This window comes from Bubalus kerabau, chromosome 2 (genome assembly GCF_029407905.1).
Source record: "Bubalus kerabau isolate K-KA32 ecotype Philippines breed swamp buffalo chromosome 2, PCC_UOA_SB_1v2, whole genome shotgun sequence".
Lineage (NCBI taxonomy): Eukaryota > Metazoa > Chordata > Mammalia > Artiodactyla > Bovidae > Bubalus > Bubalus kerabau.
Genome location: NC_073625.1, coordinates 119243319 through 119258931, shown reverse-complemented (window position 1 = coordinate 119258931; position 15613 = coordinate 119243319).

The following is a 15613-nucleotide window of genomic DNA, read 5'->3' as shown; positions in this document are numbered from 1 at the left end:
GCCTGGTGCCATCTCAGCTCTGCCCACCAACACGTGTGGTGCCTCTGCAGAGCCTCTCTGATCTGCTATCTGCTGGGAATTACACGTCTCAGCACTTAGGCTCAGCCCCTGACTGCCTTTGTGCTGATGGGCTGCCTGCCTGCATGCACCTCCTTGGGTGGGTCCAGCCCTTATGCTTCTGGGGCTTGTGCAAGAACAGCACAAGTTCACACCCACCTCCTGCTAAGCGACAGGGGAATCTTGGAGGCCTGGGATTCTGGTTGTTTGATTTCCTGCAGGCTCTCCCAGGTGCTCAGACAGTGTATGGGTCTCCAACTTCCTGGTTTCAGGCACTTATTAATCTGTCCATCTCATCTTTTTTATTCTTCATAAAAATGGGTTCAGTCCAGGTCAGTGCCAACATTCCAGGAAAATCCAGTCTGGACCTCCTCATATGGTCTTGGAATATGGAGACCTACTTGCTCTGGAATCCCAGCTCTGCCAGCAAGCAGCTGGATGACTTTAGGCAAAGCATGTAATCTCTCTGAACCTCCCTTTCTTCCTCAGGGGAAATGGAGCATGGATGCTTGCCTCACCAGGTTGGCATGATGTCATGATTGCATAATGTCTCACTTTGTCAAGGCTCCAAGCATAGCATTTGCACAAGACACAGCACATTCATTTAACTTTTCCTAGGGTCAAATCTAGCAATTAATGTTGGCATGCCTTTCAAGTTCTGATCATTTCTTTCTTCCTGCCAAACTACTTTCCCCCTCTTCCTTCCTCTGCCATCTCTTCTCCCAACTCCCTTTCCCCAGGTTACCTCTTGGTGCTCAGGCTCCTACAGCACAGGCTGAACCCCAGCCTCCAGCTCTGGATAAGACTTTCCAACACTGATTCTCAACCTTGCAGAGCCTTAGGACCCCTAAGGAGCTAAAAGCCCCAAACACTAAAACAGTACAATAACAATCTCCCATTCAATCCACAGCCCCACCACCTGGAGAATATGATTCACTTGGCCTGGGGCGGGGACAGGGGACAGGGGACAGGCGTTGTATTTTTTTCTCCTTCCCAACCCCACCCCCACTGGGCAGGTGATTCTAAGGTGCACTTGAGGAATCTGATGCCTGCAAGCACTATAACTTCCTTTCAGGCCCCCTCCATCCTTGGGATGCTCCCCAATTACCGTAACAATGGGGAAATCTACTATGTCTTCACTTTTTCCATTTCCCAAACTTTCTTTTAAACATTCAATAATTTGCGGGTTCTTCTCTTAACTTTGACCTTGAATAGCTTGTATGGTAGACAGAGCAGAAATAACCCTCAGACTACCCTGAAGGTTGAACTGGGTTTTCCTCCCAGAGCTAATAGGTACTTCTGTTCTGCTTGCCTTGTGACCCCGCTACCAGTCTGTGCATTGAGCTCACATTTCCTTTGCCACAGATATCTGGAATAAACAGCCAACATGGAACCCAGCTTATTCAAGCCCACTGTGAAGACTCTGAACTCAAGTGACATTTCCTATTTATTTTTGGTTCATCTACTCCTAAGACACTTTGAGCAGCCCTGTGTTCTTGGCCCTTTCAGACATTGTGGGTTTGAGGGTCCTTCTGGAATATTCCACCTTCCCTGTATGGCTCCTCCTAGCTCACTGGACTTCCCAGACAGTAAGACTGGGCGGTTTTGTTCTCTCTGAGCCTGCTTCTCCAACTCTAAGCCCAGACCTCAGGCTAAAGGAGGATCCAAAGCCTGGAAAGTGGAAGTGAGTTAACCAAGGTCATGGCTGTGGCCACAGCAATTGAAAACAGTGTGGTTGTTGGGCCAGTGCTTGAAATTATTGGCTTTGCTTCCTACATGTCCAGAGGCTAGTGCTGGGGCATTGCATCTGGAGCCACAAACTTATAACAGCAGCATTTAGCTTTGAATGAGCAGCATGGCTAAAGTCTATCTTCCAACAAAATGAGATGGTCATGCCCTGGGAGGTTCCACAGGCCTTGGCTTAGAACTTGCTGTGGGAGTGAGGAGGAGGCTCACTTAAACACTCATATCAGGATGGGGATAAACAGAGAGAGAGAGGAATACCAAGGAGGATTGACTGAAATTTGAGGACAATACCTACAGGTTGAATATAACTAACTATATATTTTTAATATTTGGTCAGTCTCTCAATGGGTAGGTGGAATTTCATTCTTTACTGACCTATGCCTGTAAAACAACTTTTTGTAGAACATGGCTTATGCCATTTCCACCTCACAACGCCCCTGGTTGAGATCACCATCCTTGTAGTCTGAGACCAAAGAGGGCCTGCGTGTGGGCTGGGTAGTCAGAGGAGCTAGGACTGGCCATGGCTCCTTTCCCTACAGTATTCTTTCTCTGATTTTTCACCATTAGCTCATCAGTTTTCTAGGTTTCTAATTCACCATTGCATACCAGCCCAGTCCATCTCAAAGCAAGGATTTACCTGCTGGTAAGACTCTATTTTCGGAGAAGGCAATGGCAACCCACTCCAGTACTCTTGCCTGGAAAATCCCATGGATGGAGGAGCCTGGTAGGCTGCAGTCCATGGGGTTGCTAGGAGTTGGACACAACTGAGCGACTTCACTTTATTTTTTCATTTTCATGCATTGGAGAAGGAAATGGCAACCCACTCCAGTGTTCTTGCCTGGAGAATCCCAGGGACGGGGGAGCCTGGTGGGCTGCCGTCTATGGGGTTGCACAGAGTCGGACATGACTGAAGCGACTTAGCAGCAGCAGCAGCAAGACTTTATTTTATCCAGGTGATCTCCTAGCTCACAACGTGGAGGTATCAAAAACTATGTTGGGGAGAGAGGTTTTATCTCAGGTTCTGAACCCACTTTAGTTCCCAGGCCCACCCCTCCAGCCTTACACCACTATGGCAAGAAACACCAGCGAAGTAATTATTTCTCTGCACATTCGCTGAGTACCTTTCATGTGGTGTGTCCTGGAAAGGGTTCATGGGAAGACAGGGATGAATTCAGTAGGTTTCTATAGGAATGGCAGATGGGAGGCTCCAGTAGGCTCACTCTCCTTTCTATATCCAGGACAGGCATGACTAATCTATCAGTCATTCCTTCCTATTACGTCTGATCATGACCTCTCAGGACTCTGATCCAGACATCCATGAATATTCAGTAGAATTGGTACTCAAGTTAATAAGAGCTAGAATTTCCTAAGCACTTACTATGTAATGGGTACCAAGCTCCATACACTATCATATTACTTCTGTACAATTCCAGGAAGCAGGAGGTGTCATTATCTTCTTTTTACAGATGAGCAAGCAGGCTTGCTTGAAGTTAAGTGTCTTGCCACCCCTCCCCAATTGTTCTAAGATTTGAACCTAGCCAGTCCAATTCCAGAGCTTGCATCCTTGTTCTTTTTACTATTATCTGTTTTCTAACCCCAAACTGCCTTTTTGGGTACAGAGCTGGTGACAACTTGTAGGTGAGAATAAGTTAGCATCTGCTGGCTGCTCTGCCAGTTCCCCTGATGTTTCATAGCCAATGATCATGAGCCTCATTTCACAGAAGGAAGCACATGTCAGCTGTGACATCTCAAAGGTGACAGCTCAAATAACAGGAAGAAATGGGAAAAGGAAGAGTGAATTCCCAAGCCCAGATCTCTAGGTCAGCCCAGGAACCTCGAGGACTTTGGGGGTTTTCTAAATGCCTTTTTTCATTCCTCAAAGCCTAACACAGTTTAATTTTGCGAGTACATCTGGGGCGCGGGGCTGAAGAGCAGTACAAACAATAGATCTGGCTGAAACTTGCTTGGGTTTTATAAAAGAAGTCTCTGATGAAGCAGAAGCAACTGGTAGTAAGTGTTGTGCTGTGTGCTAAGTTGCTTCAGTTGTGTCCTACTCTTTGAGACCCTATGAACTGTATCCCACCTGGCTCCTCTGTCCATAGGATTCTCCAGGCAAGAATATTGGAGTGGGTTGCCATGCCTTCTTCCAGAGGATCTTCCTGACTCAGGGATTGAAGCTGAGTCTCCTGCATTGGCAGGTGGGTTCTTTACTACTAGCGATAGCAGGGTTAAATGATTATTTCATAGGAATTCCTATGAAGTCTCACTATCAGCCTGGGCTTCTGGAATGCAAAAGTAACAAGTCAAGAAACACCTGAAGTAACAAGCAAAATTGGCCTTGGAGTACAGAATGAAGCAGGGCAAAGGCTAATCAAGTTTTGCCAAGAGAATGCAGTGGTCATAGCAAACACCCTCTTCCAACAGCACAAGAGAAGACTCTACATATGAACATCACCAGATGGTCAACACCGAAATCAGATTGATTATATTCTTTGCAGCCAAAGATGGAGAAGCTCTATACAGTCAGCAAAAACAAGACTGTGGCTCAGATCATGAACTCCTTATTGCCAAATTCAGACTCAAATTGAAGAAAGTAGGGAAAACCACTAGACCATTCAGGTATGACCTACATCAAATCCCTTACAATTATACAGTGGAAGTGACATAGATTCAAGGGATTAGATCTGATAGACAGAGTGCCTGAAGAACTATGGACAGAGGTTCCTGACATTGTACAGGAGGCAGTGATCAAGACCATCCCCAGGAAAAAGAAATACAAAAAGGCAAAATTGTTGTCTGAGGAGGCCTTACAAATGGCTGTGAAAAGAAGAGAAGCTAAAGGCAAAGGAGAAAAGGAAAGACATACCAATTTGAATGCAGAGTTCCAAACAATAACAAGGAGAGATAAGAAAGCCTTCCTCAGTGATCAATGCAAAGAAATAGAGGAAAACAATAGAATGGGAAAGATTAGAGATCTCTTCAAGAAAATTAGAGATACGAAGGGAACATTTCATGCAAAGATGGGCTCCATAAAGGACAGAAATTGTATGGACCTAACAGAAGCAGAAGATATTAAGAAGAGGTGGCAGGAATACACAGAAGAACTATACAAAAAAGATTTTCATGACACAAATAATCAAGATGGTGTGACCACTCATCTAGAGCCAGACATCTGGAATGTGAAGTCAAGTGGGTTTTAGGAAGCATCACTACAAACAAAGCTGGTGGAGGTGATGGAATTCCAGTTGAGCTATTTCAAATCCTACAAGATGATGCTGTGAAAGTGCTGCACTCAAATTTGGAAAACTCAGCTGTGGCCACAGGACTGGAAGAGGTCAGTTTTCATTCCAATTCCAAAGAAAGGCAATGCCAAAGAATGCTCAAACTACCGCACAATTGCACTCATTTCACATGCTAGCAAAGTAAAGCTCAAAATTCTCCAAGCCAGGCTTCAATAGTACATGAACTGAGAACTTACAGATGTCCAAGCTGGATTTAGAAAAGGCAGAAGAACCAGAGATCAAATTGTCAATATCCATTGGATCATCAAAAAAGCAAGAGAGTTACAGAAAAACATCGACTCCTGCTTTATTGAAGATGCAAAAGACTTTAACTGTGTGAATCACAACAAACTGGAAAATTCTTAAAGAGATGGAAATACCAGACCACCTGACCTGCCTCCTGAGAACTCTGTATGCAGGTCAAGAAGCAGCAGTTAGAACTGGACATGGAACAACAGACTGGTTCCAAATCAGGAAAGGAGTATGTTAAGGCTGTATATTGTCACCCTGCTTATTTAGCTTATATGCAGAGTACATCATGAGAAATGCTGGGCTGGATGAAGCAAAGCTGGAATCAGGATTGCCAGGAGAAGTATCAATAACCTCAGATATGCAGATGATACCACGCTTATGGCAGAAAGCAAAGAAGAACTAAAGAGCCTCTTGGTGAAAGTGAAAAAGGAGAGTGAAAAAGTTGGCTTAAAAGTCAATATTCAGAAAACGAAGATCATGGCATCTAGTCCCATCACTTCATGGCAAATAGTTGGGGAAACAATGGAAACAGTGTCAGATTTTATTTTGGGGGGCTCCAAAATCACTGCAGATGGTGACTGCAACCATGAAATTAAAAGACACTTACTCCTTGGAAGAAAAGTTATGATCAACCTAGACAGCATATTAAAAAGAAGAGATATTACTTTGCCAACAAAGGTCCATCTAGTCAAAGCTGTGGTTTTTCCAGTAGTCATGTATGGATGTGAGAGTTGGACTATAAAGGAAGCTCAGCACCAAAGAACTGATGCTTTTGAACTGTGGTGTTGGAGAAGATTCTTGAGAGTCCCTTGGACTGCAAGGAGATCCAGCCAGTCCATCCTAAAGGAAATCAGTCCTAAATATTCATTGGAAGGACTGATGGTGAAGCTGAAACTCCAATACTTTGATCACCTGATGTGAAAAATTGACTCATTTGAAAAGACCCTGATGCTGGGAAAGATTGAAGGCAGGAGGAGAAAGGGACAACAGAGGATGAGATGGTTGGATGACATTACTGACTCAATGGACATGAGTTTGAATAAACTCTGGGAGTTGGTGATGGACAGGGAAGCCTGGTGTGCTGCAGTCCGTGGGGTCGCAAAGAGAAGGACATGCAGGTCAGGAAGCAACAGTTAGAACTGGACATGGAACAACAGACTGGTTCCAAATAGGAAAAGGAGTACGTCAAGGCTGTATATTGTCACCCTGCTTATTTAACTTATGTGCAGACTACATCATGAGAAACGCTGGACTGAAAGAAGCACAAGCTGGAATCAAGATTGCCAGGAGAAATATCAATAACCTCAGATATGCAGATGACACCACCCTTATGGCAGAAAGTGAAGAGGAACTAAAAAGCCTCTTGATGAAAGTGAAAGAGGAGAGTGAAAAAGTTGGCTTAAAGCTCAACATTCAGAAAACAAAGATCATGGCATCTGGTCCCATCACTTCATGGGAAATAAATGGGGAAACAGTGGAAACAGTGTCAGACTTTTTTTGGGGGGGCTCCAAAATCACTGCAGATGGTGACTGCAGCCATGAAATTAAAAGACATTTACTCCTTGGAAGAAAAGTTATGACCAACCTAGATAGCATATTCAAAAGCAGAGACATTATTTTGCCAACAAAGGCCAATCTAGTCAAGGCTATGGTTTTTCCTGTGGTCATGTATGGATATGAGAGTTGGACTGTGAAGAAGGCTGAGTGCCGAAGAATTGATGCTTTTAAACTGTGGTGTTGGAGAAGACTCTTGAGAGTCCCTTGGATGCAAGGAGATCCAACCAGTCCATTCTGAAGGAGATCAGCCCTGGGATTTCTTTGGAGGGAATGATGCTAAAGCTGAAACTCCAGTACTTTGGCCACCTCATGCAAAGAGTTGTCTCATTGGAAAAGACTCTGATGCTGGGAGGGATTAGGGGCAGGAAGAGAAGGGGACGACAGAGGATGAGATGGCTGGATGGCGTCACTGACTCGATGGATGTGAGTCTGGGTGAACCCCGCTTGTTGGTGATGGACAGGGAGGCCTGGCGTGCTGCGATTCATGGGGTTGTGAAGAGTCAGACACGACTGAGCGACTGAACTGAACTGAAGTGACTGAACTGAACTGATCAGCCTGGGTTCCCCTTTGAGCTTCCTGGAGCCATCTAAATGAATAGTTACCACATTAAATTGGAACAATAAAAGGAGTTCGCAATTCAGTTCCTGTTTGTATGTTCATTTGTTATACAGTCTATAAAGGTTCATTAGGAATAAAATGAGTTGATTACACTTTAAATATGACATATTTCTTATTTCTGAACAGGTATGGAACCAGCAAAATGGCTAAAAACGTAGAATGAAATCTGAAAAAAACCCACAAGCATAATTCCTGCTTTTTTCATCTCTCTGTGTTGAAAACACTTAAAGGCCAACCTAAACAGACAAACTGTGTTCCTTTAACTATGGGCTGATGGTTTTCTTTCTACTGCTCCAGGGAAGGAGTACGTCCATAGCTAGACTTACAGGTAGACTGCGATATATTTCTTCCACCTGCATCCTAGAAATGAAGACAAGAACAGCCACAAATAGTACTCGAGCTGTGCTGGGTTCAGTAGTGTCCCCTATTCGTGTTCTTCTAGAACCTGTGAATGTGATCTTTCTTGGAAATATGGCCTTTGCAGATGTAATCAAGTTAAACTGAGGTCACACCAGATGAGGGTGGGCCTTACATCCCATGACTGGTGTCCTTAGAAGGTGAGAGACACACAGAGATGCAGGGAGGAAGCCCATGTGATGACAGAGGCAGAGACTGAGGAGATGCAGAGGTGACCCAAGGATTGCCAGCACCCGGAAGCTAGGAAGAGGAAGGAAGGATTCTTCCCTAGTGCCTTCAGGGAAAGCCTGTCCCTGCTGATCCCTTGATTTTGTATTTCTAACCTCCACAACTGTGAGAGAATACACTTTGGTATGGTACCATAAACGGAACCTAGTTTATGGTACTTTGTTACAGCAGCCCTACAGAAGTAATAAATAAGGGAATTTGAGGTGGAATTTGGACTGACATTCATTCTAAGCTTTCTTGCTCAGATACCCTTAGATTAAGGCCTTGATGTGGGTAAAGTGTTCTCCAGATGGTCTCCCATTTCATCAGGTGGTGAGAAGAAGGAACCCAGTGTATGACAGTTTCTGGAAGTCAAGAACAGGCAACAGGCAACATTTAGGAAGGCTTTTCTCTAGCTATCAATACCTGATTCCCATATCAACTGATTGGGGAACCTAGGTGGTGCTAGTGGTAAAAAACCTGAGATGTGGGTGGATCCCTGGGTAGGGAAGATCCCCTGGAGGAGCACGTGGAACCCACTCCAGTATTCTTGCCTGGAGAATCCTATGGACAGAGGAGCCTGGTGGGCCACAGTCCATAGGGTTGCAAGAGTCATATGACTGAAGTGACTTAGCACACACCATATCAACTGATAATGGGAGACCAGAATCCACTTTTATTTTACAGAGCACATGCTCTTCCTAGAAAACTGAGCTGACGAAAGCCAATAGTATTGGGAGGTCTGCTTCAGGCATGGGCACGGATTTATTGAGTGGCAAGGAGGGATACCTGTGAACACCCATTTAGAGAAGAGAGTCTGACATGGGTGTTTGACCTGGGCACACTGGAAGCACCCAGAAACTTAAAAATATCTTGATGCCTGGGTCTCCCTCCAGAGATTCTGATTTAACCAATCTGGGGTGGTGTTGGGCATTAGGATTTTTAAAAACTCCACTGGGTGATTCTGAAGTGCAGTTAGGGTGGAGAAGTACTAGCAGAAGTAACTGAGATTCCAGTCATTGAGGTGACACTGCCCAATGATTACAGTAAATTAAAGAAAATTAGTAAAAACATTAATCTATATATCAAAGAGAGAGAATAAGATAAAAAAAGCAACATCTAGATTGAAATCAGCCTCTTTAGTTAGGTCCTCAAATATTTAAGCAATACAACAGCTACTTTGTAAAGAATGATCCCACAAGTGCAGCTCTGAGGTCAGTGGGGTGAGTTTGAATCATTTTGTTTGTTGGCACTCTCAGCACAATGCCTGGCACAGAGCAGGCTTCAAGAAACATCGGCCAGTGTCATCTCTTTAAGAACAAGAGAAAGCCATGGTTCAGATTTCCCTCGGCAGCTTGTTTCCTTCTCCAAAGAAATCTGGATTATCCAAATTATTCCCCAAAGCCTTCTTAATTCCTAAGAAGGCAAACCCAGTTCTTTTAATTAAAAAGTTAATTACCATTTATTGAAGTTCCTATATTCATGTTAGATGGGTTGAACTGATGATTCAGGAGAGTTAGGTATTCTTACGTGGTATGTGAGCACTTTATGAACACTGACTAATCCATCTACATACTTAGGACCATTTTAAGGGACTTTAAAGCTTCACACTTGAATTAATCATAGGAGATTATTGTGGGATAACTTTGTATGACATGTTGTTGATCATCTTTCTGATTTATCTCCTGCCAAGATCTTAATTAGAAACACAACTTCCAATTATTCTGTATTTATAACAAAATATAATCCACTTATTATTATTTTTGGCCCTGCTGTATGTGGGATCTTAGTTTCCCAACCAAGGATCAAACATGTGCCCCCCGTGGTGGAAGCACAGAGTCTTAACCATTGGACCACCAGGCAAGTCCCATAATCCAGTTATAGTATGACTTTCAGAAATATACCTTGGTAAAAGATTGGGACTTGCCCATCATCACATGATCTAGTAGGTGCTAAGCAGACAACTTAAGGGAGGGATGATTGTGGGGTGGAAATATTCGACTCTCTGGGGCTTCCCTGGTTGCTCTGTGTTGGAGACTCCACCAGTCATCGCAGGAGACACAGGTTTGATCTGTGGTCTGGGAAGATCCCACTTGTGGTAGAGCAACTAAGCCCGTGGACCACAACTACTGAGACTGTGCTCTCGAGCCCATGCTCTGCAACAAGAGAGGCTACCACAATAAGAAGCCTGTGCACCACACCTAGAGAGTAGCCCTCATTTGCCACAACTAGAGAAAAGCCTGTACAGCAACGAAGACCCAGCACAGCCAAAAATAAATAAATAAAATAAAATAAAAATTACTTAACTCCCTGGAGGCGGATGGGTTTGAGTCTAACTTTCATGACATAGCATCACTGCCATCATCTCCTTCTGGTTTTGAGCATGCATGTGGTAACCCACTCCAGTATTCTTGCCTGGAGAATCCCATAAACAGAGGATTTTGGTGGGTTACATGAGGTTACAAAGAATCGGACATGACTGAGAGACTAACACTGCAACTATGTAAATATGCAAGTATTGTACTTATTATAATATTATCTGTAAACATTATACTTAGCAAGGGAGATCAATAAACTTATTTGCCAAAACAGATAGATCCATTGGTAGTGACTGCTTGGGTTACTGGGTTAAAACAGTTCTGAACCCAAATCCACATTCAGAGGGAAAGAGTACCAAGCTAGATTAGCAAAGTCTTGGTGCACTCAAGAGGAGGGAACAGATGCATGAATGCCAAGCATTTACTACGATCATCTTAGACACTTTTTTGAAAGACAAGAGTCAATAGGCCTTATACTAGTCACAGAAAGTTCTTATTTTCTAAGCAACTATATGTCCGTGTTGGAAATTCAGTGTGTGGTATAAAGCTGTGTGACTTTTGGCAAAGTCACTAGTTGAGAAGTTCCCTAATAAGGTGAAGTATTTAGTATGAGGCCAACTAAGATCTGTACAATCCTTTCCATTTAAGGCTGTACACTCTCTACTAACAATTATTCTATTTTTATTCATTCATGATAAAGAACTTTGCTGTTTGTGAGGTGTTTAAGAATAAACATAGTGCAAGAGGCCACACTCTGTTTCAAAGAACAATGCTCAGTGCTCAATCTTGATGTGCAGGCTTGTACTCAGCAGTCTTAGAAAGCTGCACATGACATTTCTTCTCCTTCTTCTGTTATTTCCCATCATTCAGCATCACCGTGCTGAGTTTGGATGCATTGTACGAGAGAAGAGTCAGGATGACCATTCTGATCTGAGAAACTGAAAGGATGAAGCTGCCATTCCTGAGATAAGGATGACTGTGGGAGGATCAGGTTCTTTTTTTAAAAATGTATTTATTTTAATTGGAGGACAATCACTTCACAACACTGTGGTGGCCCCTGCCACACATCGGCACAAATCAGCCACGGGTGCACATGCGTCCCCCTGTCCTGAACCCCCCTCCCATCTCCCTCTCCACCCCATTCCTCTGAGTTGTCCCAGAGCACTAGCTTTGAGTGCCCTGCTTCATGCATCGAACAGGTTTTTGGGGAACAGATCATGAGTTCAGTTTTGGATATGTGAAATTTGATATGCCTATTAAATATCCAGGTAAGCAGTTGGATAGAAGTGTCTGGAAATCCAGAGGGGGAAATATGGGCCACAGATACCAATCTGGGAGTGAAATTTAAGAATTTGGAGCTGAAGGAGATCACCAGGGTAATGAGTTCAGAGAGGGAAGGTGGTCGAAAAGACTGAGCTTTGGGGTAACTTCAAGATAAAGAGGTCCAGAGATGAGGAGGAACTGACAAAGACTGAGAAAGAGTGGGATATAAAGCCAGCAAAGTGCTCTGGTAGCCAAGGAAAGAAAGTGCTTCAAGCAGGAGGAGTCATTAACTAGGTCACATGCTATTGATAAGCCATTAAGGCAAAGACTGGAGAACTGACCGTTGGATATAGCAGTGTGGAGGTCACCGTTGTGATGGAGTTCTGAAAGGATAGAAAGTGGAAGCTGCAAGCATTAACAATGTTTTTAGGAGTTGTGCCAAAAAGAGGAGGAAGTGAAGTGTTTGCTGGAGAGGGAAATGAAGGTCAAGAGCATCATTTTTCGGGGGATGGAAGAAATGACTGCACATCTATGTGCTAGTGTTGAAGGCCCAGTAGAGAGAACAGGTTGGTGATGCAGGGGAGAGGGGTAAGGCTGGAGCCATGTTCTCGAGTAGGTGTGAAGGGAAGGGGTTATGTGTAAGTGTGGAGAAGCTGATCTTTGCCTGGAGAGGACAGTTTATACACAAAACAGGAAGAGAAAGGTTGATGTGATGGAAGGTACTTTTGCAAGGTCTCAGTGGCTTAAAGACCGGATTGTGCCTGACATCACAGAGTCCATTAAGCTCCGCCTGGGCTGCAGGTTGTCTCCCCCTCCTCAGCCACTCTTGGCCCTTTTTAATCCCCCTCTCCAGTCTGCAGTGACACATGGTGGTTGTCTCTGCTTGGACTGCTCTTCAAGACCCAGTTAAGACATCACCTCCTCTGTCCCTCTGGGTTCCCATATTTATCAGCTCAAATCTGCAGCATAGTTCTTTATTACACTGTAGTTTTGTGTTCACTCATCTTTCTTCTCTCAAAGCCATGATCTTGGCAGGAAATGCTTTTTCATCTTATTTGTCTCTGTATAAAGTCACCTCTACCCATCTCTCCCCTAGGGGATGCCTGGCACAGAGGAGGAGATAACAATTGGAGATCCTGGAGACTGAAAAGGGTTCTATGCATACTTTTAATGTAAACTTTTCATTGAACTATAACACATACATAAATATATATACACATACACACAAATGATAATTGTTTAGCTCTATGTATTTTCAAAGCAGACCTATCTTTATCAATAAACACAGCCTTACCAACACTCCAGAAACTTCCTTCACACATTGTTTTTATGCAAAGATAACCACTATCTTGACTTCTAACATTATATCATGGATTTGTTTTGCCTGCTTTTGAATTTCATACATATGGAATCAAATCTCATGTACTATTGTGTTTCTGACTTCTTTTACTCAACAATTTATTTCCGTGGACAATACACTGTGTGTGTATAGCAGTAGTTGTCCATTGTCGTGGCTATGTAGCATTCCATTGTGTGAATATACCGCAATTATTGACCCATTTCCTAGTCTACTGATGCTGGACATTTGGGGTATTTCTGAATTTTACAAGTAGCCCTGCAAAGAATGTTCTTGCACACATGGTTGAACATGTGTACACTTTCCTGTGGGATATACACCTAAGAATGGGATGACTGGGTCACATATTCAATTGCTATATTTGAAATATATGTTCAACAAGCCCGGAAGCAGAGTTCTAGACCTTGGAACCACACAGTCCTAGTCTCCGCAGTCTTCTGGCCTCTGAGATGGTTGGTCCAGCCCCTTCTTTTTCACACAAGAAGCCTGAGACTAAGGCTATAAATGTGACTTGTCCCGGTCTCCTCATTTCCCAGCCAGTATGAATCATGACTCAGGTTGGTCAATTACCTCTTAGTATTCACATGAGGGAACTCTCCTCTCTGACCCAGGAATGATCACACACTATTGCAATATGTCTAACAAAACTCTTGCTCATTAAATATCTGTCAAGCGCTGGGCACACTGTGTCATATGTTTATGTGTGCCAAGTGTTTATATTATATACGATCTCTAATCCTTACAACAATCCTTCAAGACGAGCTTAGAAAGGGGATGGACAACTCACTCAGGTTTCTACAGGACGTGGCAAAGGAGGGGTTTGAGCTCTGCTTATAACTCCTTGGGAGACAGAGGAGCGAATGCCTTCTAATGAAGATATTGCTGCTTGGGAACAGGGATACACTTTCTTTCCTTCAGGAATAAGGCTCTTCCTGAGTATAGCTAGTCTAGTTTTCTATCACAGATTGTGTGGCTCAAAGAAGGTAACTCAACAGGCATGCACTTAATGTATGCTCAGCTTTCCCTGTAAGGGACTGCTGACAGCCATGTGAGGATAAACATCTCATTCAAAATTTACAGAGAAGGAGCCCTTGCTCCACCTGCTCTCCCTAGGAGCCTCTAGAAGAGGGAAGCTTGATGTTCAGAGGCTAACTGAATCCAGTTCAGAGGAGCTAGAACATGGGCCTCATTATTCCAAGAATCTTTATAGATCACTCCTTGTTCCTGTCCTATATCCAATAGGATATTGCAAAAAAGATAATAAAAAGATAAATGACAATCTTTAACATGAATTAGGTACTTACATTGTGCATTACATTACTGACTGATTGCTCTTACATGAATGATTTCATTTAGTCCTCCCAACAACACTTTGAGATAAGAACTTTATTATCCCCAGTTTACAGATGAGGAGATAGATGCTTAGAAAGATGAAGTAACTTACCTAATTGGTTGTTGTTGTTATTTAGTTGCTAAGTCGTATCCAACTCTTTTGCAACACCATGGACTGTAGCCTGCCAGGCTCCTCTGTCCATGGGATTTCCCAGGCAAGAATACTGGAGTGGGTTGCCATTTCTTTCTCCAGGGGAACTTCCCCACCCAGGGATTGAACCTTTGACTCCTGCATTGGCAGGCAGATACCTAAGAGCATACATTAAATGAATGAGCTGGGGCTTTACTGTGGGCCTACACAGCAGTGGTGCTCTGTTCCTGTTGGGTGAATTGATGCACAGGTGCACACAAAAAATGTTTGTTTACTAATTAATAGCTCCCTTTGATTAAGATTTTTGTTATTATTTCTTGTTTTTTTTTTTTTTTTTTTTCCAGTCATTTATCTGGGAATGTTCATAGTCTTATCACAACCACCACAAGCTGACAAAGTGAATCCTGTGTTTGTGAGAACAATTCTCCCCTACCCTCCACCTTGGAAAGGGAGAGGATTTCTTTTCTTACTGAAATCAGCTTAAATAATCTACTTAGTTAAGAAAGAGATGGGGGAGGGCAGGGAGAGCAGTTCTGGGAGTATCTAGGTGTTGAGGAGATTGGAGATGGCAGTGTGGGTGGTACCATGCAGCCATGGAGTTTGGTTTAGCTTCTAACTGGTCCCTGTCTCTTTGACTGACCCTCCTTCAGCATCTTCTCCTCTATTAATAGGGTTTCATGATAGCAGATGGGTGGGGTAAGTGTGTTTGTGTGCTATTATTTTTACAATTTTTGAAAAATATTAAGAGGATTGGCACTGTTTTGAAATTAACTGGTGCTGTTAGGGCATTAATTTTTTGTTTTGTTATTATTTTATAAATAGAACAAATTTTATGAAAAGAACACTTTAGGTTTTCAGTGTTCACCTCCTCTGTTTTACCAATAGAAACTCAGTGTATCAGCAAGTGATCCATCTCTGTGGGGATACAGATTTCCTGCTCATTCTAGTCTCTCTGCACTTTGCATTGACTAAAAAGTCCCTGCTAGATCTGCAGAATTAGCAGGTGACTGGGCCACATGCCGAGGAAGACTGCTGTTTTACTTAAGTTCACTGAAA